At 41.1% G+C, this 21,305-nt stretch overlaps 1 long non-coding RNA gene across 1 annotated transcript in view; it reads right to left on the bottom strand.

Moving 5' to 3' along the window:
- Nucleotides 1–244: 244 nt before the first annotated feature.
- The window catches only part of LOC120501731, a 90,148-nt gene continuing 69,087 nt past the window's right edge, over nucleotides 245–21,305 (bottom strand). Inside the window, exons 8-10 of the long non-coding RNA XR_005627384.1 lie at nucleotides 19,717–19,799; nucleotides 17,512–17,634; nucleotides 245–2,402 (exon numbers count right to left, since the gene is read on the bottom strand). This is a non-coding gene — a long non-coding RNA (uncharacterized LOC120501731). The remainder of the gene's footprint in view (nucleotides 2,403–17,511; nucleotides 17,635–19,716; nucleotides 19,800–21,305) is intronic.

Genomic DNA, 21,305 nt, shown 5'->3' with positions numbered 1-21,305 from the left:
GAATGTTGTGTGATTTAACCCAGAACTCTTTGTAAAACACTGCAAGATTCCTGAGGGAGAGGTAAGGTTGAACTAAACCAGGGTACTGCGAGTAAAATTTGTTGCACTCAAACTTAGATGTCAAGGAAATACAAACTTCCTCAATGCAAGTTTGCAGCATTTTTATAGTGGGGGAATAATTTCCCCCAGTAACTTCATCCCACTCAAATGAACCAAAAATGAAACAGATCAAGAGCAGGCAAACTTTGAAATAAATAAAACTTCTTTAATTAATTTTTTCATGATAAAGACTTTAAAAAAGGTAATTATTTTGCAGGCAGTTATAAAAAATCTACACTTAAAATCTAAATTTAGAGCTATTAGGGACAGGATAGCAACAATTGTATCTAGACTTACTTTGCAGGTCTCAGAAGTATATCTCAGGAGTGTATTTTAGCTCTTGTTTCTCTGTGAATTAAGACACTGAGGTTGTTATGCTGCCTATCAGGGAAGGCAGTAGGTTGTATAGTTATCTCCTGATTGGGGCAAAATCACTACCCTGAAACCACACAACCTACTACCTCATCCTGTTAGAGCATCACGTGCATCTTCTGGAGGAAACATTTCACCATTTGTAAGTAAATTACCTCATCACTCTCCAGCCCACACATTTCTTAGCCTAAGAAAGGCCACGTGGGACCTCAGCCCTTCCCCACAACTCTGCCTGGGAGTCAGAACTGGTGCAGGGACTGCAGAGACAGGAGAACTGCAGTGACAAACACTGTCCCTCCCAAACTAGAAATATGTAATAAAAAAGCAAGTTGAATCAGTGCCCCAAACTGACTGAAGAGACCTCTTCCTTAGGGTTCAAGAATTTACCATTTCCAGGGCAGAACACGACCGAGTGGGAAGACATCCTCCCAGGGTTTTGTCCAGCTCATCCCTTTGGAGTTTCTCAAACAGCCTCCACCAAGTGGATTTAAACAGCTGCTGAATGAAAAGTACCATTTTATGTTTAATATGAACACAGATGCCAGAAAACAAGGGAGAGTTGGATCAGCTGTTTGCAAGATGCCACTCCCATGGCAGTGCCAGACAGCTGTGCCTGAGCACATCCACTGTGGACTGGGCTGTACCTCTGTGTCCTGGCACTCACACCCCACCTGCTCCCCAAAAATGCCAGAAGGAAATTACTTTTGAGCCTGAATGGGAAATACAGAAATCTAAACACTCTGAGGACATTTGTGTACAAGAACCAAACATGGAGACAGAGCCAGAGAATGGTACAGTTGAAAAACATCTGTGTTGTCTTTTGGAGACATCCAGCGCTGACATCACAGCCACTTCAGGAAAGACAGTAGATTGTATAGTTATCTGACAGGCAGGGCATAGCCCTAAAACTATACAACCTACTACCTCACCCCAAAGGACAGTCACATTCTGATCACAGGAAGCACAGGCTGCATGCCCAGACAGCTGGATTGCTTAGTGACAACCTAGAAGACAAAAAACTCTGGAGACAAATGTTAGCAGTCTTGAATTTGAAACATTTTGCTATATACCAGTCAACGTTCTGCTTAATGAGCTCCAGTTCCACGTTTGAAATGTTTAATAGATTTGCAACTTGTGAAGTCATGTCAGTGACAAGATACACAAGGGAAACAGGATACAGCATTCATTTTTAATAACTGCACTTGTGTACTTCCAGCTCCTACATGACTGTACCTTATCAAACCAGCTTGTCACTTTGGGAAAGGCATCACTGTGACTTAGAATGGATGCTGACTTAGAGGGATTGTTTAATTTGCTTCCAGATACTTCTTCATTATCCTAATGGGGAAGAGCTGAGGTTCTCTAAGTGAATTTCCCAAGTTCTGCATAGGTAAACCCCAAAGACTGAGCAATGAATTTGTCAAGACAGAGAAACTGAAGTCTACTCAGCAATACTCCTAACAGAGCAGTAACCCAGCTCTGAATTGATGACCAAATAAACACACCCCACTGTACCACACAGACCTTGGTTAGGGGGATTAGCAGAACTGCCCCTACAGCATCAGCTTCTGTAGCCTCAAACTTATGCTGTGTTTGAGGGGGTTTTTATTCCCTGCCACCTGGTTTGATAGACAACAGCACTTCCTATTCAGGGCAGATATAAAGTGGGAATAACTGAGATATCAGTCTGTATTCTACTATAAACACTGCTTTCATAAATAAACAAACTTTTAAAACAAACACCCTACCTTAATCAGTGAACTAACCTTTTGCTAGTTAATTAAAGAGCACAATAAATGCTGCATCCATCAGCCCCACACAGATCAAGGAGAGTTGTTTCACTCAGCAAGTCTCACCCTGAGGTCACTTGGTCACACTGCAGGGAGATAGAAGCCATCTGCCCTGGCTTTCAGCATCACTGCTGTGGGGATCTGAAAAGAGAGGAGCAAGACAAAACACACAAATCTGAATTGCATGTCACTGCACACTGAAACAATTACAAGGTGGGTGAGAGCATGTGCAAAGCAGACGGAAGCTTCTTTCTCCAGGAGAACCACGCACAGCACCAGCTTTCCCATTCACCTGGTACTACCACAAGTACACCCAGGGGACCCCACTCAAAGAGACAGGCAAGAGGAAAGTATAGTAAAAAAAGAGTAATTTTTTATTAGATTGACTTGAATATCAGGAGCATTGCAGAGACAGGCAGAGAGAGGTATCAGGTACTTCACCTCCAAGGAACAAACACTTTTACACAAAGCAGAGAAGGAAGGAGAATGCAGATACCTGATCAAATTGGATCTCAATGTGTTAATCTATAAAGGACAATGTTATGGCATCAATGTCAAAGATCATTTCACTGTAGTGGGCTGAGACCACGTAGAAAGAGGTCATTGGCTGACATGGTGCCATTTGTTGGACATAACAGGACAGGTGCAACTCTGACCATGCTGAGATCACTGCAAGGAAGGAAACACTGTCCAGCCCTGCATTTCACCTCTTGGAACCTCCAAGTCCTTGCAGGCCAAAAAGGGTGATGCTCTTTCAATACCACACCGAAGGAATACCTTGAGAGACTTCAACATTTCATCAATGCAAAACACCCTCCAAACTGGTATCTTAACTTCTATAAAGAACCCCTTTGGAAAGCTCTCCAGCAGAAAGCCTGATAGTCTTCTCTATGTACTTAAGAGTTTTAAATCTCAGAATTTTCTGAGTACCAGCTTTTTGGCATTGTCACTTGCTTTCCCAATAATCCTCTGAAAAAAAACCCCTGCCCTGTACCTCTGTTTTTTAGATAAGATATTTAAAAAGAAACAAGTTCTTTATGCATGCAATTGGAGATCTCAATATTTTTCCTCAGAGCTGAGGTGGTGAAGTGGAGCTAAACTTCTGTGCAGTTTCAGCAAGGCTGGATGTGTTGCACAGTCACCTCTCAGAAAGTGTTTTCTGTGTAACAGAAACCCTGTGCTTTTATCAATAGAACAGTGTTACATAATATAATTGGAGGAAAGCTGAGTATTGTGTGACTTCAAAGTGTGACTTTTTGTAAGCATCTACTTCATAGTGGAGGGATAAAAACAACGTAGCCTTTCAGAACAGCAACTCTTTATGCTGGATGGTCCAGTGGAACCAGTTCCAAGAACCAGTCTGGCTCTAAAAGGATATTCACAGTAGTGAAAAACCCAAATTATCCCACAGACCCATCCAACTCCAATGACAGGGAATTTTGGATGAAGAACTTTCACTTACAGCTGGTCTCAGTGACTCTACAAGACAGAAATATAGATTGAAAGAAAAGCAACATTCTGGAGTACGTTCTAGGGATTCACACTGCCTGTCTTTAATATATCTGCACCTCACATTTTTGGGGGCAATACTAGGTGGATACTGGAAAATGTTCATCCCTGTTGAAAAATGGTGAACTTGAATTAACCATTTCTAAAGGATGCTCTTATTTTCTATGATATCTTAGAGATTCTTTTCTCTAGGTGCTGTGCTGATATAATGTTGCCTTAAGGTATATTTCACCAAAAAAGCAGTAGTTTTTAAATTCATAATGATGTTGAGATAATTACTTGTAAAGTACCATAAACTCTGTGCAACACTATTTTCTATAAGATCTGTTAATATGGGTATTAGTAATACTCATTAGCAAACAAAAATTGAAAAGAATGTGCTTTATCCAACACCTAAAATTAATTAGTCTTCTGCTTTCACAAGCTGCCCATAAACTTATTTTAATTGACTAGATCACCAAACAAGGATGAACTTTAAAATACTTAATGAAAGAAAAATGCATGTTCCTTTTCCTTCCACGAAGATGACAGGCACAAGAAATAGCTATCTGGCAAGAGTTATGTTTCTAGTTTAACAATTGTTTAATACTAGGAAAAATATGACATTTCCATATTCCAACTCTTCACTGAAAAACGTTTTGGAACTGATGTTAATAAGTACCTCAGCAGTCACTTTTCAAAAGGCAGGGGGCCAAGTCTGCTATTTCTGTGATGTTACAGGAAAGCAGACAGTTTCAAAGCAGGGTTGTTATACCACTAAAAGCCTTACTAATGAACAGGCTGGGACAGCACAGAACAAGCATTCTCCAATTTCAAGGTACTTTCCCCCCAAAACCTTGTGAGGATTTACCAAGGCTAAGCCTCCCTGGCTCCCAGGAAGAAGGAAATGCCCTGGCTGTGTGCTCTTGGAGTGCACTGTGATTATCAGGGGAGGGCTTGGAGACAGGGACTGGGGTCTGGATGCAGGCCAGACCAGCAGCTTCCAATCTCTCAGCATGAAAAGATGACCTTCTGGCTTCCCAAGAGAAGCACAGTCCCCACTCTGCTCCTGCAGACTGTTTATTCACAATTAGAAATGTCATCAACATGTTTGGGAAGAGCACTGTGGGGAAAATGGCTGAGGATATGCCAAGGTGGGCACTGCAGCTGAGGGAAGCCTCCTGACCAAACTCAGCAGGGCTTGGATCAGACAGAACTTGCTCCTCCATGCCCCTTCTTCTGGGGCAGGATTGTGGCAAAGCAGTATTAACTTTCCTAGAGATTTCAGGTAGAGATTACTTAGACAAGAGAAGGATTCAGTTCCCTTGGATTTATGTACGATAAACTCCACACAGTGTAGTTTAAAATATATTTTAAACTAAATATAACAAAAATGACACAACTGCCTTCATATAGCATGCAAACTTCAAGAAGAAAAAACACTGATGTGACTCCTGTGAAATACAACATGTACTGCAATCTCACTCATTACTTAAACACAGTTGCTTCTAAAATGGCAAACAACAGTTGTGAAACTTTCCTGTAATTTAACAATACAGGCCATATTCTGCCAGAACTTCAGGCAGGTACAATGGGAAAAACTCACAGGACCAGAGCTCCACAGCCTCCTCCATTCAGAGGAGATGCACAGGATTTTCTAAGGTTCAGTTCAGGAGGGCTCCTCCTCTGCACAAGTGTCTGTCTGTCTGTCAGAGCATCAGCTGTGTCCAGCAGCTTGCTCACACCTTCACCTGGGCATTAGAGAGGCCAGGCTGTAACGAGGGGAGCAAATTTCTCACTCCACCCATTGTGATAAAGCACCAAAGGGGGATGAAGGTTTGCTCACCCACAGGTTCCTCAGTGCTGGAGCAGCCATGTGTGCTGTCCTGCTTTGGACAAACCACAGGCACAGTTTTGCAGGGAAGCATTTTCCTCAGATTCATTAGGGATGCTTTTTTTAAGAAGGGGAGTATTCACACACTATTGAGATCAACAGGACACCCTCACTTGGCCTCAGTGGCTTTGAAGGAGGCCCTGATTATCCAATACAGCACAAATTATGAGACACAGAAGCTCAAAATGACACTTTTGGACATGTAGCAAGCTTACACATCAAAAAGTATTTAGGGGCCAATGACTATTTTCATTATCTATTAAAATCGGTTATAGAAATTTTGTTCACCCTTTCTTTATTACACAGAACATCAGAGGCAGTGCATCATGGCTCTTTATAATAAACAGTTTTATGTATTCAGTGAACCCATTGTCATTATCGAATTGTTTGCAAGTATTTGAGAAAAAGGAGTCTCTGAAATGAGTCAGAACTCTCTGGCTAAATGTCTCTGAGCTCTGCAGTAATTTTTTTATGTTTCTGAAGTCTGAATGTTTCATGTATGGGGGAAAAAAAAAGGCAACAGAATGTAACAAGATTTAAATACATCAGCTGAAATAAGTCCATCTCCCATACTGTAGCCTGACTACCAGCCAGACCTGCACAGGAGCTTCCTCACTTGTGTGGAATGAAGCTAGAGTCAAGGAAATTCCTCCACAGAAATGACCTTCCAGGAAAGTGTCACAATGGTTATCAGAAAATGGGAAGTGCTTCATGTCAGCTGCTCTAACTCCTTGATTGGGTGTAGGGAGGTGGGACAAGCAGCAGATCCAAGGTGTTCTGCATCACCACAGACTTGTTCTACAGGTGTTATGTTAGCATTTCATACACCTTGTGTTCTGTGAAATGCCTGGAATGTTAAACATGCATAATGGTATAGACCATTTTCCACCAAAATACACCTCCTTTTGCTTGGAGGTGTGATCATGTCTCCTGCTTAGGAGAACTGCAGTACCTACACTGACAAAATATTTGTTTTTCTATCACATTTATCTCTGCATTTTGCTTATGTACTAGTCTGAATGCTAAAAAGCCCCAAAAGCTGGTATTCCAGAGAATGATGAAACACTTGATGTCTCAAAGCCTCCACAAATACAGAAATTAAACCAGGGCTAAGCACTGGCAGCTCTGTATGTTGCACTTGTGATCTTATGCAAATAAACATTTAAGAAGATCTATTTTCTGAAAAATAAGCTGTGAAAGACACAACAGAACTGTTCAGTGCATTACAAGCTATTAGTTTTGTAGGACTTAAAGCTCAATCTCCTGTTTTCCTGGCACAATCTTTCCATCTCCTGGCTTCCCAGCTGAGCTGCTGTGCTTGCCCCCACTGCATCCCTGAGCTCTCCATGGCAGAGATGAGGACCCCCAGATCCTAATGCCCAGAATCAGGGCAAGTCCAGAGTCCAGGGGAGGTGAAACCTGTGTGGAAATGGCAAATCCATCAGGTAAGTGAGATACACCTTATGAAAAACAAATTTTACAGGTACTCTTGCTACCTTACTACGTGTAAAAGCAAAAGTGCAAGGGCTGAATTATCTGGGAAATGAACCCAGCAAGAGGAGAAGAAGCTGTGACAAATTAGGGACTGGTTTTTATTAGGAAAGGAACAAAGAGAATGTGTCAGGTTTATTTTCTCTTGGCAGATGGAGATAGCAAGAGTAAAAGGGGCATAGAACACCTCTCTTACAGTATTTCCTAAACATTCCTCAGTTATCTCCACACTCCTTGGAGGACTGTATTCATGCAGATCACATAAAAATGAAATATTTATGACAACTCCCACAAATATTCACTAATTTTAGGATGTTGAGCAATGGACCTTATATTTGAAAGATCTGAGCTCACCAAACTCAGCTGACATCACCTGAATTTGCCTTAACATCTCTGAACACAAAACTGGACACTTAAACTGATCACCCTCATCTTTGACTTGATATATGATGTCCAGCCCTCCAAAAGTGCACCTTTCCCACTTCCCCTAAAGCCCTGTGAAAACAAAAACCAGGCACAGTCAGTGATGCAGACAAGTCAGAACCACAGTCTTCTGTCTCTCCAGTTAAATACTCAGCCATCTTACCAGCAATTATTCAAGTGATATTTTAAATTCTTTTTGGATGGAAAATGCCTTTACTACACAGAAAATCTGAAATAAGCCATCTGAATTTTAAGTCAAGTGGATTTGGCTTTTAAGTATGTGCAATTCATACAATTTCACACCTAACCTCTGTCACACCACTGAGAAAGTGCAATTTTTTAAAGTTCCTTATAGAAGCTAGGAAAAATTGAATAGAGTCACATCTTCTTAAAAAAATGCCATTCCCAATATCAATCCACTAATTCCTTTTTGGGAAAACTGAATTTTCACTCTGAAATTGATTCAGGTCCTTGAAAATTGTTTTTCTTTAAGAAGACATGCAATAAACTAGTATATGCAAACCCTAACTTAATTAAACACCAAGAGGGAATGTCTGTCAGGTTAAGCCTCAACAAGAAACTAAAATTCATTTTGCAGAATGCAGCCATCCTAAATAGTTATAGCTGGTAGAAAAATGGCTTCTGGCCTTTCTCCCAGGAGACTTTAATTTTAAATTTCAGCCCTTAGTAAGATCAAGCAGCTGACAAGGAGGAGTGAATGAATTAGTGGTCTGGGAGGCAGGAGTAGGTCAAAGCTCCAAATAAACTAGTGTTAGTGGATTTAGAATAAAATTCTGTATTTAGCAAATGTAAGGGTGCATTGATGTATCACCACAAACAGGATAAAGTTACTTGAGTGTTCTTGAAGAAGGAGCTTTATATGATGGCAGACAAACAAAATCCATCCTTTACAGACTGTTCCATTTGTGATGATCACTTCAGAGCCTGCAGCATTTGAAATTGAGGATAACATTGTATGGAAAGCTGGCATGAAATCACTGTTCTGTATAGTATGTTTGTTTTACAATATTGTTAAAAGCCTAAAATTCATTTCTATTGCAGAACAATGTTCTGGAGTCTGAACTGCATCTGGGGTTGAGCCAGTGGGCTTGGTTCAACCTGACAGTAAGCCAGCAGAGGCCTGGAAGTCCACATGCACTAACACGGAGAAAGCATTTGTACAGGCATTGCAAACCCAAGCTGCAGTTTGTTTCTGGTTCCTTTTGGGGCTTGGGGAGGATGTGAGGCTACAGACACGATCAGACAAGCCTACTTGCAAGAGCAAGTGCTGTCCCTAACCCTGTTAAACACTTTGTGTCCCTTTCAGGGGACCTCCAGGACTTTGTCACTAGCAAAACTGCCACTTATCGAGTTCCCTGTCTTCTTTTAGTGACTATTTTTCTTTGGTCACCACACAGATCCCTGTGCACTGCAACAGCCTTGTTATCACCCTGGGATGGGACGGTGTCTCAAGCTGTGTTATGATTTCAGAAGCACACACTTGTGCTTTGTTGCCATGGCTTTGCCTCTGCTCTGAGCAGTTATTTTCCATTCGGAGCATTCCAGTGACACTGCCAAGAGCCTTACGCACACACTGGCCCAGCCCAGCCTTACATGAGCCTTTCAAAAGCAAGGGGGAAGCACTGAAATCTGCCATTTGCACACAAGGGCCCTTCTGCCCACCTGGGCCTGCGTGCTGAGGGGGTGAAGGCTTTTGGAGCATTGGGGTGAGTGGGCAGTGCTGCTGACATGGCACAGGAGAATTCCTCGTGAATTCCAGGCTGGGGCTCAGACACACAGCACTGCCAGTGCTCAGCTCCACAGAGCCTTCTCTTCTCTCAGGTGACTGCCCACAGATGGACATCAGAGTAAGTTTGTGTACCTGAGACTAAAGCTTTCACTGGTTGAACATTCACGAGTGGGCTGAAGGGGTAGAGAGCGAGCAGATCTTTGCCAGAGCTCCATGGTGTGCTCAGCCTTCCGTGTCCATTATTCATGATGCTGATGCTACAGGCCCTAATTTTACATAAACAGAAGTCACAAGAGAACTGTTACAAGGAGCAACCAGGAAAAGCACAGGGAAAAGAGTGCCTTGTCAGTCAGCATTAAAAACACAGTTCAGTATTACTCTTTCTGCTTGTGAAGCCTCTTGGGAGTCAAAATATGCAACACATTTTCTCTAAAGAGTAAAAAGCTGAAACCTAAAATCTTGTAGATGGTCTTTAGAATCAATTTCTTCATGTCCTGTGCACAGCTCCATTCCAATTCCCCACATATGAAAAATACATAACTTCTTAGCTCCAAATTCATCTACCTTACAGTTCCTTTCAGCTCCTGTTTAAAATCTACTAAATTCTATCTTGGCTATCATGTAAGCTATTGTTCTGTGCCTGCTCAGGGATGAGAGACTCCAGAATTTAAGATCTGTGGTGCCCAGAGCAGATTAAACCTTCTCTGAATACAGAAACATTCACATTACTAGTATCAACTGAGAAACACAGTGAGCAGACATGGTGCAACTGAAATAATTGATTCCCTTCCTCTTATCAACACAAAAGGTAAGAGCCATATAAAAATACCTGTTTTTCTATCTCACAGCATTTGTAGCAAACACAGTGGACAGTATTTCAATATTTTCCTGTTGCAGAAATAAGCTTTAGGCACAGAATCCATGACATGTAAATTAAGATATACTTCACAAGACATATCTTAGTTGTGAAAGTAGGTCATGCATTTAAGGCATTTCTAGACTCTTGATGTAAATATTCTGAAAATATTTTTGTGTCTATAGAATAGTATTTTAATTATTTATCAGACTTCATTCTCTAAGAACACTAAAGGAACAGATACTTCTAGGAGTCCTCATAGGGAAATAAGTACTTCTTGCAACCTTTTACAACTTTAGGTAGTGCACATTTTGTTCTTAATGGAACTGCATGCTTGAAGCACACCTCAAAAAACGTTAATACAGTAGAAGAAGTTATTGTGTGAAGATCCCAGACTGCACAGGTAGGGAGTCTGAATAAACAATAGCATGACATTTTCAAATGTTCACTACCTTGAATTATTTTGGGACTCTTGGAATTTCCTCAAGACTGGTGTTGGATATTTGTTCACCTGCCTATGAGCAAGTTATTCCACGAGCAAAGTTAAAGAGGGAAAAAAAAAAGAGCAGAAAGCTAGAAAACAAGAGAGTCTATGTGTTTGTGATGTGAATTGAGTTTCCAGGCCAGAACTTTTATCACGAGAATAAAAAAAAAACAGAGGCAATTTAAATCAGCACCACTATAAATTTATCCACTAGGTGTCACAAAGTAATCATGCAACCAGACGAAAAGCAATTATATGTAAAATGTGTCAGTGTACTACATCAATGAAGTGCTGCTTTGAAACGAAATCTGTGATAAGAGCAGATGCAGGAAAATGTCATGGATCTCATGAATATGCATAAACTGTCAGGAGTGTATGGGAACCTGAGCCATGACACACAAAAGCTGTTGCTAACCATGGTGTACGTCATGTAATGGATTCACATACAAGCATGTAAGTGTTCCATTAAAAAAAAAAGTCTTCCCAAATCCTAAAAGCAGCATTACCACTCCTCAGAACTCCAAGATTTATGTTGTTTTTTAATGCTCCAGCTACTGGACAAATGTATTGTATCAGATTCTCTACATATATGTAAAAATCCCTCTTGACTACAGGGAAAAAATGCCAAGAAAACAAGTTCTGAAGGCTAAAACATATGAGGAAGAAAAACATAAATATTATATCAATATTAGTATAAAATCACCACAAATGCCAAACACTGGAACTGGCAATAGCATGTGTCAGACACTCCTTAGATCCAGACTGTTCATTTGGAAGGGCAGGGTAGAAAATTACCAAATGGTTCTGTAGCCATTATTTTCTAGAAATCAACCTCTACTGCATAAGCAGTATTTTTGTTCTTAAATATTCATGGATCATTTAAAATTTGTAATTACACCTACACCTGCACTCATCCAAAACACTAAGTCCATGAAAGGATTAAGGCTGGGCTGCTAAAACAGGCACCTTGGTTTCCAAAATGGTTCTTTAATAACAGTAACTTTTCCTCAGAGTTGCATAAAATTTTTATGGGCCAAGTAGACTCCAGTGTGCATTTATCATTATCTGCACTCACACATAATCCAGACAATTAAAAATGCTGTAGCCACTAGCATATACAACACTATGAAGTAGAACAGGCTGCTTAGATAAGAAGAGGAAACGTATCCTGGACATTTTTTTATCATCCAAACATAACAGAACCAGGGTTCTATATGCTCTGCTGCCAAGTGCCATTGCATAAAGCCAGCCTAAGCCATGTCAAAATCCCTTTCCCTTTTGAGAAATGCAGTGAAGGAACATATGCCCTATCAGGGCCTATATGCTTTGCTGCCAAGAGCCATTGCATAAAGCCAGCCTAAGCCATGTCAAAATCCTTTACCCTTGTGAGAAATGCAGTGAGGGAACATGTGCCCTTACCAGGGTACTGCATGTTTATACTGCAGTTTGTATGTTTTATCCTGGCTGTAAAAAACAGGCTTTTTCAGGGTGTAAGCAAGCTCATATGATAAAGTTCAGATTTTTTTACACAGTCTTCCTCTGTAAGATGAGCTGTCTAAATGTCAGACCTGGCCAATATTTTCCAAAGCTTGGATATACTTTTTTACTTGGTGATCATAGGGAAGCTTTTCTTCCGTGCAATTTTCCCTCTTTTTTTTCAGCCACTCAGTTAAATACTCGTGCTGTCAGGAACACAAGTACAAAGCTGAGAGAAATACCTTTTATTTGTTTGTTTGTTTCCAAAACTAGCATAACTTAATGTGTATACGCTAAAGGAGTCTGATGTGAAATACACTTTCAGAAAAACTCAGAACTATTCTCTGAGGTTCTCCCCACTTTAAAACCATTATCTGACTTTAGCTTTTCTTCCGTGCAATTTTCCCTCTTTTTTTTCAGCCACTCAGTTAAATACTCGTGCTGTCAGGAACACAAGTACAAAGCTGAGAGAAATACCTTTTGTTTGTTTCCAAAACTAGCATTACTTAATGTGTCTATGCTAAAGGAGTCTGATGTTGTGAAATACACTTTCAGAAAAACTCAGAACTATTCTTTGACGTTCTCCCTGCTTTAAAACCATTATCTGACTTTGAAGAACCCTCCAGTGATGCCCATTCAAGCTGGCAGAATTCACAGTCTGGTGAAATCAGTAAGAATTTTGATATAATGTAGCAAAGCTGGGGTTTCCCTTTAGGCAGAGCCATACAGAAAAATGCTGAGGTCACTATTCATTACATAAACCCCTGACTCTTTGATCCCAGAAGGTGAATGGGAAGATGTACAGTATTATCAATTCCACATAAGAAACTTAAGTTGCTCCTTTCTGGTCTTTCAGTGGGCCAAGTCTGCAGTATTTTTTTGAGTCCTTGCTGTAAAAGAATCAAAGAATAACAGAATAATCCAGGTTGGAAGGGCCCCTGAAAGCATCCAGTCCAATCTCCTGCTCAAAGCAGGTCTAATTAATCAGGTTGCTGAGCCACACACCCAACTGAATCTTGGCTACCTCTAAGCATGGAAAACTCACAGCCTCTCTGGGCACCCCTTCCAGCCTTTGACCACTCTTTGGTTAAAAGATTTCCCTTATATCTGACTGGGATTTCCTTTGTTGCAACTTGTGGCTTTCAGCCCTTGCTCTATTGCTGTGCAGCTCCGAGAGGAGCCGAGCTCCAGCCTCTCATCGTGGGGTCAGGCAGCTGCAGGCAGCACTGCAGCTCTCTGTGCCCTCTGTGCCCTCCCTGCCTGCACAGACCCAGCTCTCTGTGCCCTCCCTGCCTGCACAGACCCAGCTCTCTGTGCCCTCCCTGCCTGCTCAGACCCAGCTCTCCCAGCTCTGAGCAGCCTGGTGGCACTGGCTGGCTCAGTGCATGTGAGCTCTGACAGTGCTGGTGCCTCTCTTGCTCCCAAACTGGACACATCATTGACCAGAGGGATGGAGCAGCTCTGCTATGGAGAAAGGCTGAGAGAACTGGGATTGTTCAGCCTGGAGAAGAGCAGCTTTGGGGTGACTTCATTGTCCCAGGACCTGAAGGGTGCCCTCAGGAAAGACAGAGAAGGACTACTTATAACAGCCTGAAGTGACAGGACAAGGGGGAATGGCTTCAAAGTGAGAGAGGACAGGGTTTGGTGGGATATTGGGAAGAAATTGTTCCCTGTGATGTGGTGAGGCCCTGGCACAGGGTGCCCAGAGAAGCTGTGGCTGCCCCATCCCTGGCAGTGCCCAAGGCAAGGTCGGACAGGACTTGGAGCAACCTGGGATAGTGGAAGGTGTCCCTGCCCATGGCAGGGGGTGGCACTGGATATCTTTAAGGTTCCTCCCAACAACCCAAACCGTTCTGTGATTCCAAGGCAGTGCTGTGAAGAGGGAGGTCACTGCTCTGTTTTGCTCATGCAGTCCCAGATGCAGTTGGCACATGGCTGGGGGGTGTCAGGGTGTCAACCTGGGCATCAGGACCCCCAGATCCTTTTCTGCAGAGTTGCTTCCTACACAGCTGCCCCAGCCTGTTTCATTATGATCTTGTTGATGACAGCATTTACACAATTTCTCAAATTATCAATATTAAAAAGTTTTTTTATCTTTTTAATTTTTTTTAAATTTCGTCTATCCTAGGCCTCACTTGGCCTTGAAGTGCCATGAGTAGAACAGCTTAGGAATGTGAATGCACAGCAAATGTGCTTCCCATTAGCTCTTAATGCCATAAAACTAAAATCCTTGATACTACTGTTAGAGCAATGCTTCCACTCAAAGCTTAAAAGAAGCTTTAGACAGGATAGTAAGACTAAGCAGCCACACAAGACACTTAGTGCTGCCTAGGACAGGTTTGCAAATGCACATGGATCAGAGGTCCTGCCCTTGTGCATCACTATTTCACTTACAATGGAATAATTTTAAATTACATTAAGAACTATAATCATATTCTAGTATAATTTACTTTTTCATACCCTCTGCTACCAGAAATATGCTTAAAGATATCCATCCAGACCCAAGTGCACTATTCTGGGAAAGTTTCCATTTAGATGAGAACATTTACTCTCATAAATACATGATATTTTTTAAGCTCAATTCAGTATGAATAACTGGTTCAACTTGGTGTCTGCTCATGAGTGAGCAGTTGGAAGGAACTGGTTAATCATTGTTTGCCATCTGCTTTGGAGAATCAGCACTGTACAGAACCTTTTCTGCAGCAAATAAAACCACAATGCACAAAGAGCACTAAAGGAAAATCCTGTTTTTAGCTATGGGGTGTTTCACCAGATTTCTTGGCCAAAAATGAAGGTATCCCCTTTCAGGTATTTGTTGTTCTCTCAGAAAGGCTCTGAATTTTCTAATCTCTCCAGTTTGTTTTACTAAAATGAACTCTAAGTTCTTCTGAACAGACAAGCCAGAACTTAAAACACTGTACTGAGTCAAAAAGCACATTTGCCTCCTCACAGAAAAACATCAACATGAAAAAATAACATTGGTTGACTATCTATGCTGCTTTCTTGGCTCATCTTCCCCATCTGGTGCGACTGACAAACGCTGTGTCATACTTGGAGAGGGAACAAAATTTCCTTTTTTAGATTCTGGAATCCAGGAGTTCCTAAAAAAAATAATTTGCTTCAAAATGAGGAAAAAATATATGTGAGTGATGTAAGAAGGTTCCACTTAAACACAGAAAAATTGCTGGGAAAAGGCACTTCCTAAACTGAGGTTTTCTTAAAATACACATTCCTAACAAGTGGCAAAAAGTATCAGAAGAAATGCTGGGCGTGAGAAAATCAGTACTGCTAGGCTCACTCTGATATCAAAGATCTAGCACTGGGGGCCATAATTCAGGTTATTAAAGTCCTTTTTTTTCAAGATTGATTAAAGTTTGATTTAGAAACACCAACAGGAAGCCCAGGCTCCAATGTTCTTAATATTGAGAGGGCTGAAGACTGCAGTCTTCCATCAGAAAATCAAAATGTGTTCCTCCAGGCCTTGCAAATACTGAGCTCTGAGTGTATTCAGTCATTCAAAAAACCTGCCAGTGAAAAATATTCTAGCTTTTAAAAACTTATTAAAACAAACAACTGGAAATGGTCCCTCTGACTTCTTGCTCCAGCCATACATTTCAGTTATCTTCCTTTTCTTTGCAGATTTCTTGGGGTATTGAATCATGGAATCACAGAATGATTTGGGTTGGAAGGGACCTCAAAGATCATCCAGTTCCAGCCCCTGCCATTGACAGGAACATCTTCCACTATCCTGAGGTCACTTTTGTCCAGCCTGGCCTTGGGCACTGCCAGGGATGGGGCAGCCACAGCTTCTCTGGGCACCCTGTGCCAGGGCCTCACCATCCTCACAGGGGAGAATTTCTTCCTAATTTTCAATCTAAACCTACTCTCTAACAGTGGGAAGTCACTCCCCATTGTCCTGTCACTCCAGATCCTTATCCAAAGTCCCTCTCCACCTCTTGGAGACCCTTTGGCACTGGAAGGAGCCCCAGAGCCTTCTCTTCAAGTTGTTTTAACCAGTGACTGGGGAGACCTACTGTTGCAAATTCCTGAGACTTGACAGTCATTTGCTATTTGAAATAACTGGTACCAACAGAGGTCTTAAAAAGAGATGATCTAGTAAGCCTTTGGAGACTTCAGGGTTCCAGACTCAGTAAGGTCTAATGAGCACAACAGGACTCTCTGTCAGTCCTACTGGGATTTTCCCTCTGTTACAGCTGGCAGTAAGAGAAAGAAAGATTTAATTAGCACAGAAGAGCTGCACTGCCTTCCAAGTACTCAGCAAAAAAACTCTTTGGAACAGGGAAGTGAGCAAGGTGGGAGAGAGGAAGGTCCTTTGGGTATGCAGAAATTTAACTGAGCTGGATTGATTTACCAGATGAAGCACATATTTCTTTCATGATCATGAGCAAATACTTGGGTCAAGTTTTCAGAAAAATAAGCTCAGTTCTTCTGGCTTCTTTAGATGCTAAAATAACTCATCAGACTTTTCAAAGGCAAACTGTAACTCAGCTGCCAGTCTCCCTGAAAACATTACAAGCTGATCCACACTGAAGACTTCTAAAGATCTATCCTCATCTGTTGAGGTTATGCATCCTAAAGTATTCACAGCTGTGCTTCACTTCCTCACCTGTAAAATATTGTGTTCCTCCTCTATGTTCTGAGGAGAACAAATTTGTAATGCCCATGAACCAGCTTTGAGAAGCTTCAGTGCTAAGATCATTTAAGTACCCAGACTGACACAGGGCACATGTGTCACAAGAATCACCTCATCTCCTACTTCTGCCTTTGACAGGAAGGGAACTGGGGTTCGACAAAACCCAAAGTCATGACCACAAGATGCCACAGATGCCAGGGCAGGTTGCTCTAAACTCAGTGAGGAGTCTGGCTGTTAGTCATGGGAATGAGGAGGGCACTTTTCACTCTTAACAGGGCCAGTGCCCCTTCTAGCATGTGTCTGTATAGAGTTCAACTGTTTGCTGTGAAGGCTATTAGACAGTATCTCTTTATAAAGCAGAGATGTTTAGATCAAGACCTGAATATCCTTTCTAGATTCAGTAATGTTCTTCGACAGCCACAGGATACTTAACCAAACAATTCAGATGCTAGGTTTGAGAGATGAAAACTATGTCAATACAGACATTTAGTGTATCTTCAGAGTCCCAAGTGTGTCTTAAAATACCCTGCATTTACCACAAAGGTCTGTAGCTTACTTAAAATTTAACTAAAAGATCGGACTTGGATGCAGTAGAATTAATGGGCCCACTCAAGACCAAGCTCCTGGCATTCCAGATCACTCTCAGAAGAATACAACCGTTTCTTGAATTTACTATTCCAGAATAATTTGCTTCTCATTAAGGTGAGATTAGCACAGGTGAAGACATGAAATACCTGCAAAAGTTCTCTCTTTGATCACTCAGCTGGATCTAGCAGAAGTCGAGGGTCAAAGGTGTTGCCAACAGGAATTCCACACAACTGATTCCACATTCTGCCGCTGTTTCTTCTGAGAAAGACCTGTCAGAAAGACATATCAATAGCTTCTTCTGCAGGCAGGAAAGAGTAGGGAAAGCAGATTAATAATGCTAGAGTATTACCCTTAAGCTGGGCAGGAATCAGTATCACCCTTAAGCTGGGCACAGTAAAACATCTCATGTGGGCAAGTACTTTCAGCCCATTCCATGCCAAGACACAGCTATTAGGGCTGTGCTCTTGTAGACACAAGGCAAGACAGACAGAAGAAGTCTACACTCTTGATTCTTTCCTATGGATATCTCCACAAGAAAGTCTTTGGTGGAGGATCATGTATTTTTTATATATATATTTTCCATAAAAATCAACAGCCTCTCTAGTACTCAACTCATTATTGACACTCCCCGCTTCACTACATCAACATTTTATTTGAAGTATCAGTCATAGCATCCCATGAAAATTTAACAGCCACTTTCTATAATTAAGGCATATTAACTCTTGGTTTCACTATGCTAAGGTTTATCTTTCTCCTTCTTTTAAAATTCTAATGATATTAAAAATACAACACCTTTCTACAGCATGACTCAGAGTTGCATAATATTTCTTTCTTCAGCTCATGGGAAAGGAAAAGAGATACAAACAAAGGCAGAAGAATTCTCTATCCAAGTCTATAGCTTTATACAGAATCCTGAGTGTCAAACCAATAGGGCTTTTAAGAAAAATGTCAACAACTGTAACAGTTACATAAGACATAGTTAGAAAAATACTTTGCAAGGAAAAATGACAGTTTCTGTCACTTGAGAAGATGATTTATACTTCAGCTTTAGAATGCAAGCATGTGACCTGACATTTACTAAAGAAATCAAAGAAATGTTGAGCAGGATTACAAAAGGCAAAGCACCGATTGCCCTCTACCAGAGCTCCTCTCTGTACTACAGAAAGATCTGCATAGTCTTCCTCTCAACATTATGAAAATAACAGAAAGGGAGGTCACAACAACAGCTCTCCCTGTTGTCACTTCGTGCTGACTTGCTCCAGTTATGAAGGCCATCTGGTGCTGTTTGTGCTGCCTTTGTGCCTTGTGTCTCATGTTGTTCTTTATGGACGAGAAGGATTCACAGGTCACATCAGCTGTGTTTTAAGTTTCTTTGCAATAAAATTTGATGGTTGAAATTGTGCATAAAGAGTGTACAGCCATGGTGAAAAGGATACCAGGTGCAGGGGTGTCCAAGTAGGAAGGACAGCAGGTCAGGTGAGCTGGGCTTCCTTACTGGTTCTATTATACACTTCCTGTAGGACCTGAAGTGGTTACATAAGCCCTTGGGGCTCAGTTTCATCACTTGTTAAATGGAGATCATAATTCCCTATCTCACAGTGATACTGTGAGGCTTATTCATTAATGGGTTCAACTCAGTGCTGGGCAGATGGTCAATACAAATTTTATGCATCATTGAAGTAACATTTAACCTCAGGACTTAAGTGCCATATAGCCTTGTGCTGCTCTCTGAGCAGCCACTGGATAAATATTAAGCATTCACTTTACAGAAAATATTTGAGAGGCATGAGTGCTGTAGTAGTGCTGATCTTGCATCCCTTAAGTTACAAATCTTCAGGATGACAAATGTAAAAGGACACATTCTTCAAATGCAGGGCAAAACAGGTTCTAAGTGCATCTCCTTGTGATGGTAATAAATGAGGAAGAGAAAATGGCAACACTGCTGAACCGAGCACACAGTGATTAAATGAGTCCAAGAAACAAGCACTTTAAGTCTCAAGAATGACCACTGACAGTATCTGGAGCGATTCCAATTTTAGTGTGGGGAGAAGAGTTGTTTTTACTGGCCTCAGCCAAAAAAAAATTCATTGAATGTGACTGCCATTTACCTGCAGAAACACAGCTACAATTCAGCATAGTAATGAGTTTAAAGGTGCATCTCAGAGATATTTATAACCAAATAAATGTTTGCTTTGCTTAGTGTGGGAAGCACACAGAAGAAAAAAGTACCTTTCCAAACATTTTTTCAACCTTTCTGAGGACTATTTTTAAACTTTATTGCCACAAGTAATGTACCATGAAGACCTAAGCACCAGCAAGAAATGAATCTCCAGTGTGATTACTATGCATACCTTGTAATTTCCTCTGCAAAGATGACCAATCTTCACTTCTTTTGTTTTTAGCTTGGCTCCCCAGTAAGTCATTCTTTCTGTTTCTATAGAGAGAGAAAGAAAAAAAATTGTGTTATCCATATGATGGAAAAAGTGATGGAAAAAATGAGTGATGGAACAGACATACAGATATTAAATACAGCCTTCTAAAGTCATTTCTGCAGGTGAGAATTGTGTTTCAGAAGAAGGCCAGTGTCCCAAAACTTATTCTGGAAGCCTTAATTGAGGGTAAGTAGGGCATGAATGGCACTTTGTGAAGGGATGACTTTACCCTGAGGGAAGTGCTATGACAAGTTCCTGAGACCAGTCAATTTAATAGCTGCAAACCTTGAAAGCTTTGAGTAAAAAAGTTTCCTCTACTTTCACAGCCAAGTAAGTTTAAAGAAAAGTTACCAGATAAATATATTTCAACCTTTACTCCATAATACCATCCTTGTTTTCCAACCTTTAAAATTACTATACCAATCACCAGTAGAAAGACTAATTGTGGTCAGATTAATTGACCAATCATGCACATCAATACATCAGGTATAAATCCTCCTAAAATGTAGCATTCAGCAGTTTAGTCTCACTATCCTGGGACACTAACATTTTTGATAAGGCATTTGTGTCAGTAATATCTTCACATATGCTTTGTAATCATAGTCAAGTACAGAAATGACTATCTCATATAAAAATACATACAGTATGGTGAAAAAACAATTCCTGGTTTCTTGCATTGTGATGGTGATAGAACCATGGGGAATCTAAAAAACCATTCCCTCACGTCCCCACTATGAGAAGTGGAGAGGAGCTGAGATTCACAGATCCCCTCAGTGTGGATTGGGGTGAGATAACACTCAAAGTCCATAGGAACACTCAAAGTCCATAATAAGCAACTCTAAAGGCACAAATATTATAAAATGGTGATGCTGTCGTAACTGTATCCACATAATCTATGCAGAAACACCAAATTTAGTGGAACAAGTATTCAGTAAGCATTAGCTCTCTCAACAATTATATCCACTTAAACTGTGCAGGAATGCCACCTGTAATAGAACAAATATTCAGTAAATGTTAACCCTCTCACAAATGAGACTGACCCTGAAATGGGCTCAAAGGCATGGCACTGATAACACCAAGGTTGTGGGTTCCATCCCTGTCCCACCTCTGGAACTCTTCCTAGGGTGCTGTCTGAACTCACAGTGCAATTACCTGGGCCTCATCCCTTGCACACTCCACATAAATGACTCTGGGTCATTCCAAAGAAGTGATGCTGTGATTGTTCTCTCTCTCATAACATCACATCACATGCTAAATCTATTCACTTCTTACTACTTCTACATTTTTTCCCAGCTAATTCTGCTGCTGTTTTATGAAGAGAGGTTACTTTTCTCCACAACAGCCTCAAAATTTGTATACATGTAACAGTTCATTCCAAGTCAATCTTCTTGGAATACTGCTTTCCTCCAACAAAAGACACCTCCCATTTTGGCATTTCCCAGACTTTCACCACCATAGTCTCCATGTCCTTCACAACTCCTTTTGAATGAGGAAAAAATACTGCCTTT

This window comes from Passer montanus, unplaced genomic scaffold (assembly GCF_014805655.1).
Source record: "Passer montanus isolate IOZ18808 unplaced genomic scaffold, ASM1480565v1 scaffold20, whole genome shotgun sequence".
Classification (NCBI taxonomy): Eukaryota; Metazoa; Chordata; class Aves; order Passeriformes; family Passeridae; genus Passer; species Passer montanus.
The sequence above is the reverse complement of the archived record's forward strand: the minus strand, read 5'-3'. Positions and strand labels throughout refer to the sequence as shown.